We start from the raw sequence: 17677 nt of genomic DNA, 5'->3' as shown, positions 1-17677 counted from the left end.
CACTTTAAAATTTCTGACTGTTTTAGCTCAGGCTACCATGACAAATACCACAGACTGGGTGGCTTAAACAGTAGAATTTTATTTCTCATGGAAGCTGGGAAACCTAATATGAAGGTGCCAGAGGGGTGGGTTCCCATGTATAGCCTTTTCTCTGGGCTTGTAGGCAGCTGCCACCTCGTGTGCTCGTGATAACCTCTTTTGCATGTAGGGAGGGAATGAGAAGCCCTCTGGTGTCTCTTCTTACAAGGGCACTAGTCCCATCATGTGGCCTCACCCTCATGATCTCTTCTAAACCTAGTTATCTCCGAACGGCTCCATCTCTCCAAATATCAACTGGGGGTTAGAGCTTCACCACTGGAGAAATTTACATTCTGTTCATATCACTGAGCAAATTACTGAAATCTTACGAATCTTAGTTTCTTCCTGAAGCTAATTATACTACTGATAGGGTTGTGAAAATTAAATTTCTAAAAATATATGTAAGTCTGCTTAGACTGAGTTATGCTATAGAAACAAATGACTCCCAAATTTCAGTGGCTTACAACACCCCAGCATACTTCTTTTTTATTTTTTTATTTTGTCCCTTGCCTTTTTTTTTTTTTTTTTTGCTGTCATTAATCTACAATTACATGAAGAACACTATGTTTACCAGGCTCCCCCTCTCACCAAGTCCTCCCCACACACCCCCACTACAGTCACTGTCCATTAGCGTAGCAAGATGCCCAGCATACTTCTTGTTCACAGTTGTGTTCTTGGCATGTCAGCTGTGCTCTGCTCCAAATCTTCATTCCAAGACTAACCCTGGAGAGGCAGCTTCTGTCTGGGACAGGCAGATCTCATGCAAAGGGAAAAGAGCAAAGGCAGAACTCAGTGACTCTTGGAGCCTCTGCTTAGAAGTAGCATCACTTTCATTCACATTTCAATGGCCAAAGCGAGTCACGGCCAAACAAATGTCGGTGCAAAGTAAGTCCTCCCATAGGAGCAGGCTTGAGAGGGAAGGGCAGTCAAGAGTTTAATAATCATGTAATATCACCATATGTGACAGTATAACCAGTAAATTAGTGTCCTTCCCTCTATTTTCTTCCCGATCCTGCTAAACGTAGAGCATGGAGAGGCAGTGTAATGTCAGGGTTAGGAGTCTTGATTCTAGAGCTAGACTGCCTGAGTCTGAATCCTGACTGTCATTTTCCAGCTTTGTGGCCTGGGGTAATTAATTTAACCTTTCTGTACCTCACTTTCCTCTTTGGGAAAGTGGGAATAGTAATAGTACTTTGCCACAGAGCTGTGGACTAAATCCGTGAATGCACGTGAGGTATTTAGAACAGCGCCGGGTGCACAGTATGCCCTGTAGAGTGGTTAACTGATGCTGCTCCTGTTACTGCTATTGAGAGAAACCTGGCTTGAAGTCAAAAGACTTGATTTTAAGTCTTAGCTTATCATTCTATTAGTGACCTTGAGCAAGTCACTTTATTTCTGACTACTAATTTCATCATCTGTAAAATTGGAATAACACTCATTTCTAGACAGGCCATAAAGGACAGGGGTCAAAAGCATGGATTCCAGAACTAGAGTGGGATCACATTCCAACTACATCACTTTAAAGCGGTGTGAATTGGGGCAAATTATTTAACCTATGTGTGCCTCAATCTCATTACCTATAAAACAGGGAGAATGACCATACCTTATGTTCATAGTGATGTAATGGAAATTAGATGAATTAATAGTTAACATATGGAAAAGTGTTAGAACATTTCCTGGCATGTGGTTGATGCTCAATAACAGGATGGCACATACAGGAAGAAGTGCTCAGTAAGATATAACAAGTATTCTGTTCTCACAGGGTTTTTAGAATTGACTATGAATAGGCGTGAATATAAATAGGCTTCCTATAAAGTACTGGTCAAATGTGAAGCCTTAGGGATCTGCAGTGTAGACTTCTCTGGCTGTGTAATCAGGTTTAACTGGGCTTAACATGTTCAGACAGCAGTAAACATTTACTTTAAGTTTGATCAGTTCAGAGCAATTTCCTTAACTGCCTCCTTCAGGTGGGGATGGACCCTGGCTGCCAGACTGTAGAATTGTAGAAGCCAAAGCTGACAGTGGCCCTACTTCCCTAACACTCTACTTTCACTGAGCCCTTTACATATCAAATTAAGGACAAAGCTTTGCACCCTGCAGTAAACAAAAAGAACGGAGCCACCCTCACTGGTTCTGATCTCCAAAATAATAAAGCCTTGACTCCTGGAAATCTGGACTCCCTAACCAATATAATTTTATTCCTGATTTTTGCTATGCCGGTATCTAAAGACACATCACAACCTTTTGGAAAATTATAATGCTTTGGTAAAATTGCTGTTCTCCCACCATGAGCAGACTAATGTAACTGTCATAACCTTGGTAATTTGAGTTTCTTTTCCTGTGTGCTTTCTTTTTGGTTTTGTTTTAATTTGGGAAGCTTGTTTTGAAGCCTGTTCCCTTGCATTTGTTGTATGTAAACTTTACTTTCCTTTGCTAAAGGTATGTCTTGGCTATAGTGGATTTGACCCAAGATGGGGCAAATTCTCCACGTTAGGAATTTGTACTGATATACCTTTTCAGCTTCTTAAGCCCAGGAAGATGTGAACTGGAGAGCTGGTTACGTTCACCAGCTATGGGACAGAGAGGTGGAGAAAGTTTGCCTACAGAGTAGAATGAAGCAGAGACACGGTGGGTGAGAATGAGATAGGGATTGGAAGACAGCACACCACCCAGTACCCAAAGGCCTCCATCATACCACACTGTATTCACTTCATAACACTAATAGCTAACTATAAGTGTTTGTGTCTCTTCAGCTACAAGAGTGGATGTCAGTGCTATGAGGGCAGGAACATTGTCTTGCTCATCACTGAATCCAGTGCCTGGATCAATGCTTGGCAGGTAGTGGGCACTCCGTAAATGCTGACTGGGTAAAGGAATTCTACTTGTTAATAATCAAATTAGAAATCTGACCACTTGTGTCCCATTTCAAAGATCTTGTTATCTGCTTTGACTTATTACAGACTTAACAAAATGAGGGACATTGACCAAATAATAATAATTTCATGTGATTAATTTTGAAGTCTGGACTTTTGAAATGGTAAGCCTGAGATCCACGGAATGAGTTGCATTATAACATCCCTTCAAGTAGGCAAAGCCCCGGGCTCATTGTCTAGAGTGGTCTGTGAGGATGTCTCCCAGCCATCCCTGGGGTTATGATGAGTACTTGAGAGGGGGAGAAGAGGCAAGCATGTCTTGCACCTATCTTCACTGTGAAGGCTGAGGGCCTATAATTGCTTGATTTTATGTGTGACTTAAATGATTCTTGGTTCTGCAGTGAAGGCAGGAACAAGCTGCTGTGCCCTGAAGTGGATAACATTAATTATCCAAGGGAAGCTTCCTTAAAATTGCCTTTTTCTTCTGAAATACTCAACAGGAATGTCCTTTATAAATAGCTAATAGCATGGGCTTTTGGGGCAATTTATAGTATGGGCTAAAATTTTTCTTATATTATCCACCAAGTGTTTTTCATGGAAAATCTGTTTTGATCATAGTATTTTTCACTGATTATGGATTTAATCTTTGTTAATATGGAGATAAATAATTTTCCATCTTAGTTAAGGAGTATTATGGATCTGTTTGGCTCATTTTGGTTATTTACTAACTTATTAAGTTTTTATTATGTCCATTTCTTCCCAGTTTCCTTTCTTTTGAGTTTTTAAGTTTCTTTTCCTCCTGTGTCTGTGTGTGTGTGTTACAGAGAAGCCATTTGAGAGGGAAGTAATATTTTTTCAGAAAAGTCATTTTCAAATGATGTGTCAGGATCTTTGACAACTTTATAAAAAAAACTTCTGACCTATATTTAGCTTTATAGAGGATTTATTTATAATGATGAGCCCTTAAAGCACAGAGTATGGGGCCCAGCAGCTTGTTCCCACCTTCACTGCAGAACCAAGGATCTTTGGTTTAATGCTCCACTGTACTTACTTTTCTTTGGGCAAAGACGCATTCACTTAAAGTCTCTTTTATGAATAGTCTGCTGAGTTCAGTACTTTTTCTTCATCTTCCTGACTTTCATTTGCTTTGTATTAGTGTGACAATGACTATGGTCCTGTGATCATTTTATACAATTTTTCTTTTTCTTTTCTTCAAAAAAAAGGAGGTTACTTTTGTTCAAATGGATTTGAAAGCACACTTAGAGGTGATCTGTGGGACGTGGATGAAAATGGACCAATGATCAGTCACTGTCTGAAACTTTTGCTGCTATCGATTACATAACAATTGAGTTCTCATGCAGCTCATCCGATACTTTATCATTCTTTACACTTTAAAAAACCTGGAAAGTTTTGGGCTTGGTCTCTACTTTCTATCCCTCCTCCTTCATGTAATTGACATTGCCCACACATTAAAATACAATCAAATGTAAGAGAAGAGTAAGTCCATATGAATAAAAAGTTATTCATTGTCAAAAGGATGTTAGAATACAGAATGACCTTGGAAGTCTGTGGTGTTACAGATATCTGCACACTGAACCCCATCCTGTTATTAAGGAATTACAGATGGGAAGGCATATTTATTCAATATTTATTAGTGCATCAGCCTCATCAACTGTCTATTGACTATATCTAAATGATGGTAATTTTTTTAAAGGCTTGGAATATAAATGTTTCCGGCTGGGCAGAAGCACAGAAGCTGAGCCTATGGTTAATGGCCCGCTCATCCAATTGCCTTTAATGGAGATAAAATAACCATTAGGATCTTTTCCAAGCCCTTGGGTATTAGATAAGGTTTCACAATTAACCAGCAGTTGCTATTGGTTTTGAAGGCCCTGAAGCCATGAGTTAGAATTTAAGTAGCTGATTATTTTCTGCAGTGGTAGATTACATGATTTTTGTGTTTTTCTTATAACCACATGAAATTTTTTTTATTAAAGTATCAATGATATACAATCTTATGTTGGTTTCAAATATACAACACAGTGGTTTAACAGTTACCCATATTAATAAATCCTCACCCCCTCTAGTGCAGTCACTATCAATGTAGTAAGGTGTTACAGAATCATTAACTGTATTCTTAGTGTTGTACTACCATCCCTGTGACCAGTTTATATTGTGATTGCAGATTATACCACATGAAATTTTTGTTAAGTGTTATTTTTTATCAGATCTTCCTTTTTTCCTTCTTTTAATTCAAAATCTTTTTGATGACTAGTCTTAGCTAGAATTGGCTAGTAGGTTTCACCTTATATGACAACTTGGTGTATTGAGTTTACATCTTGAGACCATCTTTTGCTCAGTAGGACAAGATATCTTATTTGATTAGAGGTGTCTGCCATGGATGAAAAATGGTTATTATTGATGGGTTGAACATCTGCCACCAAGAAAGTATCATACAACCTTTATGCAACCTTTGGAAGCCACTGAGGTACCTTTAATGTGTTGAGGAGGGAAACTTTTCCTCTATGAACTGAGGTTCAGTGAATGGGGGCCTGTGAATTTAACTAACAAAAGACCGATTGTTGAGAGAAAAGGCATACAAGTTTTTAAATTTTTTTATGTGCACAGGAGTTCACAGAAAAGTGAAACTTAAAGAAGTGGCTTGACTTGGGAGCTTATATACCATTTTAATAAAGAAAGGGGAATTTGGGGCCTAAAGGACAATAAACTAGGGAAGAGATTAGGAAACATAAGGGTGAAGTCATGGAAAAATAAGGTTTCATAAAGTCTGTTTATTCAAATCCATCTCACCGTTTACTGTCTCTGATGAGAAGAGTACTCTTCTCTTCCTGGTGTAGTGGGGGACACCGTCACACAGGGGAATTGATGCTTGCTTTTAGGCAAATAAGGGGAAAGCAGGAAACTGCTCTTCCTGTAGCTGTTGATTTTCAGTTGCCTTCAGTTCAATATAACCCTCATGCCAAAGTGGCACATTATGGGGTGGCATATCCAAATACCCTTCAAATGCTAACCCATTTTCAGAGTGGAAGATTACTAGTGTAAGAAAAAAGTGAAAGTGATTTGTTTCTCCAGTTCCTTTTTCCTTTCCCTGTGATTTTGAAGTTTTCACCTTTCAAATCTCCCTCGAAAGTCAGCAAGTCTATAAAGCAAGTGAGTTAACTTAATTTCTAAATTTTGTTTCTTATTCCAAGAGCTTCTGTGATGCCTAAGACTCTGGAGTACAAAGAATTATTCCAAACCAGAGAAGGGCCATATTAAATCTCCCAGGCTGCTCAGTTTTTGCCCACCTGCATGTTTTCGTCCTTTCTCCTATTTTTACATCCCATGCTAGCACATGCTTTGTGGATCATAGTCCCATCTGTTTGAGTATTTCCTTTTCCTTTCTTCTTCTGGATTCTATATGAATACACATCCTTTTCACATGAAGTACAGTGTAAAAACGTCTCAGTGGTACTTCACAAATGTAACCACCAGGATTTCTCTTTCTCCTTTCGTGTACTTATCTTAATGTTTCTGTGTTATGTCTAGAAATACAATAGTGTACTCATTCTGGTACTGTAAGATTCCCTTGTGTCTGCTTCTTTTTACTTTCTGATTTAATCTAATTTCCTATGGTTTTGCTAGAGCTGGTTGTGAATTGTTTTGAGATTTTGTGCACCGGTTTTTTTGTTCTCTTTTGTATTTTTCAATTTAAAAATACTTTATTTGAAAAATTATTTTTCTTCTTCCCTTTCCAATTTCAAGTAAAGGAAAGGAACAGATGGAAACATTTCCTTTTTTCCTTCTTTCAATTTAAGATTTTTTCTTAACAGACACATCATTTTGTAGGTATTTGCTCCCTCAAGAATCTGAGAAATAAAGGAAACCCTCTTGTGAAAGTCATTCTACCAACCCTCACAAAATATTACGGATGCTCTGGTAAATAGTGACTATAACCTTTGTTATGTTTTGTTTCTGCCTATAACTTCACTGATAATTATAAGCCTGACTAGTTTTGGTAACATAAATAAACTTATGCCAACTACCAGCAAAGAGATTTTTGTGTGAAATATGCTGTTTCCTAATTCTTTCTTTTTTTTTTTGGCAAGTAAGGCAGTATGAGTTTATTTTTTAAATAATCAGGAACATAAATTAAAATGTACAAATCTTTATAAATATAATGAACAATGCCCAGCTTGATGAATTTTGACATGTATATCCAACTCATGTAACCATTACCCAGTGTATTTTTTTTTTGGTATCATTAATGTATAATTACTTCAACAATATTATGGTTAATAGACTCCCCCTATTATCAAGTCCCCCCACAGACCCCATTACAGTCACTGTCCATCAGCTTAGTAAGATGCTAAAGAATCACTACTTGTCTTCTCTGTGCTATACTACCTTCCCGTGCCCACCCCTACATTACATGTGCTAATCATAATGCCCCTTTTTCCCCTTCTCCCTCCCTAACCACCCATCCTCCCAAGTCCCTTTCCCTTTGGTAACTGTTAGTCCATTCTTGGGTTGTGTGGGTCTGCTGCTGTTTGTTCCTTCAGTTTTTACTTTCTTCTTATGCTCCACAGATGAGTGAAATCATTTGGCACTTGTCTTTCTCTGCCTGGCTTATTTCACTGAGTATAATACCCTCTAGCTCCATCCATGTTGTTGCAAAAGGTAGGGTTTGTTTTCTTCTTGTGGCTGAATAGTATTCCATTGTGTGTATATGTACCACATCTTCTTTATCCATTCATCTACTGATGGACACTTAGGTTGCTTCCATTTCTTGGCTCTTGTAAATAGTGCTGCAATAAACATACGGGTACATATGTCTTTTTCAAACTGGGCTCCTGCATTCTTAGGGTAAATTCCTAGGAGTGGAATTCCTGGGTCAAAGGTTACTTCTATTTTGAATTTTTTGAGGAACCTCCATACTACTTTCCACAATGGTTGAACTATTTTACATTCCCACCAGCAGTGTAGAAGGGTTCTCCTTTCTCCACATCCTCACCAACATTTGTTGTTGTTTGTCTTTTAGATGTTGGCCATTCTAACTGGTGTGAGGTGATATCTCATTGTGGTTTTAATTTTCATTTCTCAGATGATTAGCGATGTGGAGCATCTTTTCATGTGTCTGTTGGCCATCTGAATTTTTTCTTTGGAGAAGTGTCTGTTCAGCTCCTCTGCCCATTTTTTAATTGGCTTATTTGCTTTTTGTTTGTTGAGGTACATGAGCTCTTTATATATTTGGATGTCAACCCCTTATCAGATCTGTCATTTATGAATATATTCTCCCATACTGTAGGATGTCTTTTTGTTCTACTGATGGTGTCCTTAGCTGTACAGAAGCTTTTCAGTCTGATATAGTCCCACTTGTTCATTTTTGCTTTTGTTTCCCTTGCCTGGGGAGATATGTTCATGAAGAAGTTGCTCATGTTTATGTCCAAGAGATTTTTATCTATATTTTTTCCTAACAGTTTTATGCTTTCATAGCTTACATTCAGGTCTTTGATCCATTTTGAGTTTACCTTTGTGTATGGGGTTAGACAAAAATCCAGTTTCATTCTCTTACATGTGGCTGTCCAGTTTTGCCAACACCAGCTGTTGAAGAGGCTGTCATTTCCCCATTGTATATCCATGGCTCCTTTATCATATATTAATTGACCATATATGTTTGAGTTTATATCTGGGCTGTCTATTCAATTCCACTGGTCTATGGGTCTGTTCCTGTGCCAGTACCAAATTTGTCTTGATTACTGTGGCTTTGTAGTATAACTTGAAGTCAGGGAGCATAATTCCCCCTGATTTATTCTTCCTTCTCAGGATTTCTTTGGCTATTTGGGGTCTTTTGTCATTCCATATGAATTTTAGAACTATTTTCTCTAGTTCATTGAAGAATGCTGTAGGTATTTTGATAGGGATTGCATTGAATCTATAGATTGCTTTAGGCAGGTTGGCCATTTTGACAATATTAATTCTCCCTAGCCAAGAGCATGGGATGAATTTCCATTTTTTAATGTCCTCTTTAATTTCTCTTAAGAGTGTCTTGTAGTTTTCAGGGTATAGGTCTTTCACTTCCTTGGTTAGGTTTATAACTAGGTATATTATTCTTTTTGATGCAATTGTGAATGGAATTGTTTTCCTGATTTCTCTTTCTGGTAGTTCATCATTAGTGTACAGGAATGCAACCAATTTCTGTGTGTTAATTTTGTATCCCACAACTTTGCTGAATTCAGATATTAGTTCTAGTAGTTTTGGAGTGGATTATTTAGGCTTTTTTATATACAATATCATATCTGCAAACACGGACAGTTTGACTACTCCCTAGCCAGTCTGGATGCCTTTTATTTCTTTGTGTTGTCTGATTGCCATGACTAGGACCTCCAGAACTATGTTGAAAAAAAGTGGGGAGAGTGGGCATCCTTGTCTTGTTCCGAATCTTAAAGGAAAAGCTTTCACCTTCTTACTGTTAAGTATAATGTTGGTTGTGGGTTTGTCATATGTGGCCTTTATTATGTTGAGGTAGTTGCCCTTATACTCATTTTGTTGAGACTTGTTATCATGAATCGATGTTGAATTTTGTCAAATGCTTTTTCAGCATCTATGGAAATTATCATGTGATTTTTGTCCTTGTTGATGTAATGAATGATATTGATGGATTTTTGAATGTTGTGCCATCCTTGTATTCCTGGGATGAATTCCACTTTCTCATGATGGATGATCTTTTGTTGTATTTTTGAATTTGGTTTCCTAATATTTTGTTGAGTATTTTTGCATCTATGTTCATCAGGGATATTGGTCCGTAATTTTCTTCTTTTGTAGTGCCTTTGCCTGATTTTGGTATTAGAGTGATGTTGGCCTTGTAGAATGAGTTTGGGAGTATTCCCTTCTACTTTTTGGAAAACTTTAAGGAGGATAGGTATTAGGTCTTCACTAAATGTTTGATAAAATTCTGCAGTGAAACCATCTGGTCCAAGTGTTTTGTTCTTAGGTAATATTTTGATTACTGATTCAATTTCTTTGCTGGTAATTGGTCTATTCAGATTTTCTGTTTCTTCCTGGGTCAGCCTTGGAAGGTTGTATTTTTCTAGAAAGTTGTCCATTTCTTCTAGGTTATCAAGTTTGTTGGCATATAATTTTTCATAGTATTCTCTAATAATTTTTTGTATTTCATTGGTGTCCATAGTGATTTTTCCTTTGTCATTTCTGATTCTGTTTATGTGTGTAGACTCTCATTTTTTATTGATAAGTCTGGCTAGGGGTTTGTTTATTTTGTTGATTTTCTCAAAGAACCAGCTCCTGCTCTCATTGATTCTTTCTATTGTTTTATTCTTCTCAATTTTATTTATTTCTGACTTAATCTTTATTATGTCCCTCCTTTTACTGATTTGGGCCTCATTTGTTCTTCATTTTCTAGTTTTGTTAATTGTGAGTTTAGACTGTTCATTTGGGATTTTTCTTTCCTGAGGTAGGCCTGTATTGTAATATACATCCCTCTTAGCATGGCCTTCTCTGCGTCCCACAGATTTTTGTGTTGTTCAATTATTGTTGTCATTTGTCTCCATATATTGCTTGATCTCTGTTTTTATTTGGTCATTGATCCATTGATTATTTAGGAATATGTTATTAAGCCTCCATGTGTTTGTGGGCTTTTTCATTTTCTTTGTTTAATTTATTTCTAGTTTCATACCTTTGTGACTGAGAAGCTGGTTGGTACAATTTTAATCTTTTTGAACTTACTGAGGTTCTTTTTGTGGCCTAGTATATGACCTATTCTTGAAAATGTTCCATGTGCCCTTGAGAAGAATGTGTATCCTGTTGCTTTTGGATATAGTGTTCTGTAGATGTCTGTTAGATCCATCTGTTCTAATACGTTATTCAGTGCCTCTGTCTATTTACTTATTTTCTGTCTGGTTGATCTGTTCTTTGGAGTGAGTGGTGTGTTCAAGTCTCCTAAAATGAATGCATTGCATTCTATTTCCCCCTTAATTCTGTTAGTATTTGTTTCACATATGTAGGTGATCCTGTGTTGGGTGCATAGATATTTATAATAGTTATATCCTCTTGTTGGACTGACCCTTTTATCATTACATAATGTACTTCTTTGTCTCTTCTGACTTTCTTTGTTTTGAGGTCTATTTTGTCTGATACAAGTACTGCAACTACTGCTTTATTCTCCCTGTTAGTTGCATGAAATATCTTTTTCCATCCTTTTACTTTCAGTCTGTGTATGCCTTTGGGTTTGAAATGAGTCTCTTGTAGGCAGCATAGAGATGGGTTTTGTTTTTTTATCCATTCAGTAAGTCTGTGTCTTTTGATTGGTGCATTCAGACCATTTACATTCAGGGTTATTATCAATAAGTATGTACTTATTGCCATTGGAGTCTTTAGGTTCGTAGTTATCAAAGGTTCAAGGGTAATTCCCTTACTATCTAAAGGTCTAATTTAACTCTATTCCTATGCTATTACACCACCGAATGGTTCTTTTTTTCCCCCTCCTTTTTCTTCTTCCTCCATTGTTTGTATGTTATGAATCATATTCTGTACTCTTTGTGTATCCCTTGGGTGACATCTATTTAGCCTTAGGAATCCGTCTGTCTATAGGAGTCCCTCCAAATGCTCTGAAGAGCTGGTTTGTGGGAGGTTAGTTCTCTCAACTTTTTCTTATCTGAAAATTGTTTAATCCCTCCTTCAAATTTAAATGATAACCTTGCCAGATAGAGTTTTCTTGGTTCCAGGCCCTTCTGCTTCATTGCATTAAATGTATCATGCCACTCCCTTCTGGACTGTAAAGTTTCTGTTGAGAAGTCTGATGATAGCCTGATGGGTTTTCCTTTGTAGGTGATCTTTTCTCTCTCTCTAGCTGCTTTTAAAAGTCTGTCTTTATCCTTGATCTTTGCCACTTTAATTATTATATTTCTTGATGTTATCTTCCTTGGGTCCCTTGTATTGGGAGATCTATGCACCTCCATGGCTTGAGAGACTATCTCCTTCCCCAAATTGGGGAAGTTTTCAGCAAGTACCTCCTCAATGACACTTTCTATCCCTTTTCCTCTCTCTCCTTCTTCTGATACCCCTATAATGTGAATATTGTTCCATTTGGATTCATCACACAGTTCTTTCAATATTCTTTCATTCTTAGAGATTCTTTTTTCTCTCTGTGCCACAGCTTCTTTTATTCCTCTTCTCAAATTTCTATTCCATTTACTGTCTCTTCTACTGCATCTAATCTGCTTTTAAATCCCTCCATTGTATGTTTCATTTCAGATATGGAATGTCTTAATGATTGAATCTCCAACTTAAATTTGTTCCTGAGTTCTTGAGTATATTTCTGTACCTCCATAAACATGTTTATAATTTTTATTTTGAACTCTCTTTCAGGCATATTGGTGAGTTCAGTTTCATTTGGCTCTTTTTCTGGGGTTTCTGAGATTCTGGTCTTAACCACGTTCTTTTGACGTTTCATATTTCTGTCTTGTGCCCACTAGTGCCCAGAAGCTCCAGTCTCTGGAGCTGCTCAGCCCCTAGAGTGAGGTTGGGGTTGTTGGGGAGCGTGTGCACTTATTTGTAAACATCATGTAATTGAATTACATAAACTTATGATTAAATAAATTATATTAAAAACAAACATTATAATTACTCTAAAATCATCACATCCTAATTATTTTACTACATTTTGTTATCTATGCTTTTGAGGATATTTATGCCCATCATCACTATATGGATGAAAGACTAAATATAGTGTGTTCTGTACTTCTTTTGACAACTCCATGTTTAGTGATATCATGGCAAAAACTACAAGTGTGAATTTTATCCTCTCAGAAAACCAGGTTGTTTAACATTTATCAGCTCATCATCACTCTCAGCCTGTAAAATCCTGCTAGATCATATGTTAAGCTTTCATAACCAAATTCTCACTTTTGCTGTATTCGACATCATCCTCTTTTCCAGTTTCAAGATGTATGCAACCATAGAAAGGTGCTATCAAGTCATATGCTTTGTCCTTTTCACCTTGTCTAAACAGGATAGTTGTTTTTTCTTTTAAAGAATCATTGATATACAATTATGTTGATCTTAAATATACAACACAGTGGTTCAACGGTTACCCATATTATTAAATCCTCCCCTCCTCTCGTGCAGTTACTATCTATGAATGTAGTAAGATGTAACAGAATCATTAACTGTATTCTCCATGCTCTACTGCTATCCCAGTGACCAACCTATATTGTGATTGTGAATGATTGTACACCTTTATCCCCTCCCACCCCCACCCTAACCCATCCCCCTTGGTAACCACTAGTCCTTTCTCAGTGTCTGTGACTCTACTGCTGTTTTGTTCCTTCTGTTTGGCTTCATTGTTGTACTCCACAAATAAGTGAAATCATTTGGTATTTGTCTTTCTCCACCTGTCTTATTTTACTGAGCATAATACCCTCTAGCTCCATCCGTGTTGTTAAATTTGGCAGGATTTCTGTTCTTTTTATGGCTGAATAATATTCCACTGTATATATGTATCAATCTTCTTTATTTTTTTATTAAGTTATCATTGATATACACGCTTATGAAGGTTTCACAATAAAAACAATGTGGTTATTACATTCACCCTTATTATTGAGTCCCTCCATACCCCATTGCAGTCACTGTCCATCAGTGTAGTAAGATGCCAGAGTCCCTATTTGTCTTCTCTGAGCTGCACTGTCTTCCCCGTGGCCCCCCATACACCATGTGCATCAATCATGATACCCACAATCCCTTTCTCCCTACCTCCCCACCCTCCCACCCCCACCCTCCCCTTTGGTAACCAGTAGTCCCTTCTTGGAGTCTGTGAGTCTGCTGCTGTTTTGTTCTTTCAGTTTTTGCTTCATTGTTATACTCCACAAATGAGAGAAATCATTTGGTATTTGTCTTTTTCTCCCTGACTTATTTCACTAAGCGTAATACCCTCTAGCCCCATCCATGTCGTTGCAAACGGTAGGATATGTTTCTTTCTTATTGCTGAATGGTATTCCATTATGTATATGTACCACATCGTCTTTATCCATTCATCTACTGATAGACACTTAGGTTGCTTCCATATCTTGGCTATTGTAAATAGTGTTATGATAAACATAGGGGTGCATATGTCTTTTTGAATCTGAGTTGTTTTTCTTTGGGTAAATTCTTTGGAGTGGAGTTCCCAGGTCAAATGGTATTTCTACTTTAAGTTTTTTGAGAAACCTCCATATTGATTTCTACAATGGTTGAGCAAGTTTACATTCCCACCAACAGTGCGGGAGGGTTTCCCTTTCTCCACATCCTCACCAGCATTTGTAGTTCCTAGTCTTTTGGATGCTTGCCATCCTAACTGGTATGAAGTGATATATCATTATGGTTTTAATTTGCATTTTCCAGATAATCAGTGATGTGGAGCATCTTTTCTTATGTCTGATGGCCATCTGAATTTCTTCTTTGGAGAAGCAACTGTTCATATCCTCCACTCATTTTTTAATAGGGTTATTTGCTTTTGGGTGTTGAGGCACTTGAGTTCTTTATATATTTTAGATGTTAACCTCTTGTCAGATATGTCATTTACAAATATATTCCCCCATACTGTAGGATGCATTTTTATTCTACCAATGGTGTCCTTTGCTGTACAGAAGCTTTTAGCTTGATGTAGTCCCATTTGTTCATTTCTGATTTTGTTTCCTTTGCCCAAGGAGATGCGTTCAGGAAAAAGTTGCTCATGTTTATAATCAAGAGATTTTTCCATATATTGTCTTCTAAGAATTTTATGGTTTCATGACTTACATTCAGGTCTTTGATCCGTTTTGAGTTTACTTTTGTGTATGGGGTTAGACAATAATCCAGTTTCATTCTCTTGCATGTAACTGTCCAGTTTTGCCAATACCAGTTGTTAAAGAGGTTGTCATTTCCCCATTGTACATCCATGCCTCCTTTATCGTATATTAATTGACCATATATGCTTGGGTTTATATCTGGGCTCTCTAGTCTATTCCATTGGTCTACAGGTCTGTTCTGGTGCCATTACCAGATTGTCTTGATTACTGTGGCTTTGTAGTAGAGCTTGAAGTTGGGGAGCGAGATCCCCCCCACTTTATTCTTCCCTCTCAGGATTGCTTTGACTATTTGGAGTCTTTTGTGGTTTCATATGAATTTGAGCACTATTTGCTCTAGTTCGTTGAGGAGTGCTGTTTGTATTTTGATTGGGATTGCACTGAATCTGTAGATTGCTTTAGGCAGGATGGCCAGACAATGTATTTTTTAAAACACAAATGAGATCATACTGTACATATTTTTATGCCTCTTATCTTTTCTTATTTGGTAATAATATGGACAATCAAACAGTCATAGACAATATATCATAGACAATTAATAAATTTTCCCTCGTGTCCACTTGCAGTACCTACTACATGATGGTCCACTCTATGCTTGAATCAAAGTGTATTGAGATTTCCCTGTTAGTGTATATTTTGATTGTTTTTTGCCATTATGAATAAGTTTGTAATGAACATCATAAACAATATTTTAAAAATAGAAAAAGAAATGTAAGGATACAATGTTTGTTTTACTGTTTTCAGGTAAGAAGTGTAGTGATCTATTTATTCATGCTAACTGCTGAGGAATACCAACATTCTGGTTTTATTCTGACAGAAATGCCCATATAGAAATTAAGAAATTTTTAAATAACATTTAGTAATTTTAAAAATCAATAATAACTTCAAATAAGATGTGAATGACAAATGAAATGAAATTTGTTTAACCCAAAGAAACTTTCATCTTGCCACAGTCTAAGTCGTGCCTGAAAAGCTTAGTGCATCTTATCCTAACAAGGGCTGGAATATTCCATTCATACTTTTAAAATAAGGTATAAAAACTCCTGTCTCTGCACCCTAGGAAATAAGGTGATCATAAGTGATTTATTTAGATTACAAACTCTTATAAACACCAATACTTGGACATTTTTAAATGCATTTGGAAGTACCTGCTAGTGTTGCATACTTCCAGGTTGTCTTAACCAGAATATACTAAACGTGAATGCATCTTATTGACTTAGGGCCTCTGTGAATACCATCTGTCTGCTGCAGTACTGTGTCAGCCCCAGGAGAGGGGTTCAAGGTTAAGTCCCTTTGCCCTTGCCCCACGTGGTCTAAAGCTGAAGTTTGAAGTCAGAACAGCTTTTTGATTTGTGATGGTGGTGGGAAGGCGGAGGTATTGTGACCATTTGTTGTGCTATGTGTTTTGTTTTTGTTTGTTTGGTCTGACAATCAGAAGCTCTGACTATGGATTGACACAGAACTCATGAGACATAACTGATGTGCCCTTTAAGTAACTGAAGCGAACATGTCCAGTAAGAGGTTAAGAAGAATGAAGAAAATGGAGGAAATATTAGATTCAAAAGGCAGTTGGTAGGTAGGGTTCTTAAAGCATCAAGCCTGTGGGAGAGGGAGAGTTGCTTGCAGCTTAAAGTTTAAAAAGATGAGTCCTTAGTAGCAGAAAGATTGAAAATACTGTTTCCAAGTTCCTATCCAACACTAGTATTCTGAGGCTAAAATTGCATTTTCACTGAGGGTCCCAGTTTGCAACCATGGGCCATTGAGACCCCCAACAACTATTTTTCTAAGAATATAGTGGTGGCTAAAAGCCATTTGAAAGCAGAAAAGACTAGGATACCATTCTAAATAGTTATAATTTTTAAAAAGGAAAGAACATTGTACAAGGATATGTATATAGCCTATATCAATAATTTACCTTTTATTTCATAAATACAAAATGCCCATTATAAATGGCAAAAAAATATAGATATTGCAGGTGGTTTGTGTGAGCACAGAACAAGGAATTGGAAAGATACCCCATTTGAAGTTTGCTATTTTCTACATTATTGGAGTTCTAGGAAAGGGAAAGTTAACAACATTTAACATATTGGCATCACCCTGATGTCCTAATAAGTCAGCATCACCCGATGCTCCACACGCGGCCGCTGCCTCTCTTATTTCTCCTTCCCCCACTTCCTTGTCCCTTCCTCTTCCCCACAAGCCTGAGTGAGGGAAATCTTTTTCCATCTGCAGGCTGCTCTAAGGTACCTCACTTTTGCCATTTAAAGAGCGAGGGAGACAGCTTTTTGAGGCCACTCAGCATGCTGGCTGGAGGCCAGGAAGAGTGCCTGATTTGTCAGCTGAGACTGTGAGAAAAGGATTGACTTGAGCAAAATTTCTTTATATTTCACATGTAGGAAAGCGGACAGCAGCTGACCTTTCCACAAAGCAGCAGTTCTGTATCCTGGAAGCCCATGGATTTCTATAGTTCGTTTGAACTTGTATTATAGGTGAGGACAGTGGGATGGAGCACGTCAGATAACCCCAGGGCTTCACCATGTCCTCAGAACCTGTGGTGCCCCCAAAGCACCCCCTCTGGAATCTTCCTGTGCACAAGTAAAATGAAGTGCCAAGCCCGGACTGGAAGCTGGTGACAATTTGGTGAGTGAATCTATGAAATAAAAAATGCTGAACCATCTAATTCCAAGCTTTCCACCACTGAACCCTTATTTCCTCGTCTATCAGGAAGAGAGAGATATGTGTTTTATTTTTCTCAGTGCCATTTTCATTAAAGGATATTATTAAAAAGAGGATATATTCATGTTTCTTATAGAAACACAAAAAGAACAAGTGTCAAGGATTATATCTAACTCATTAATTGAGGGTAAAGTGTTAACAACAATTCCAAAA

This window comes from Manis javanica, chromosome 5 (assembly GCF_040802235.1).
Source record: "Manis javanica isolate MJ-LG chromosome 5, MJ_LKY, whole genome shotgun sequence".
Lineage (NCBI taxonomy): Eukaryota > Metazoa > Chordata > Mammalia > Pholidota > Manidae > Manis > Manis javanica.
This window is presented reverse-complemented; position numbering follows the sequence as displayed.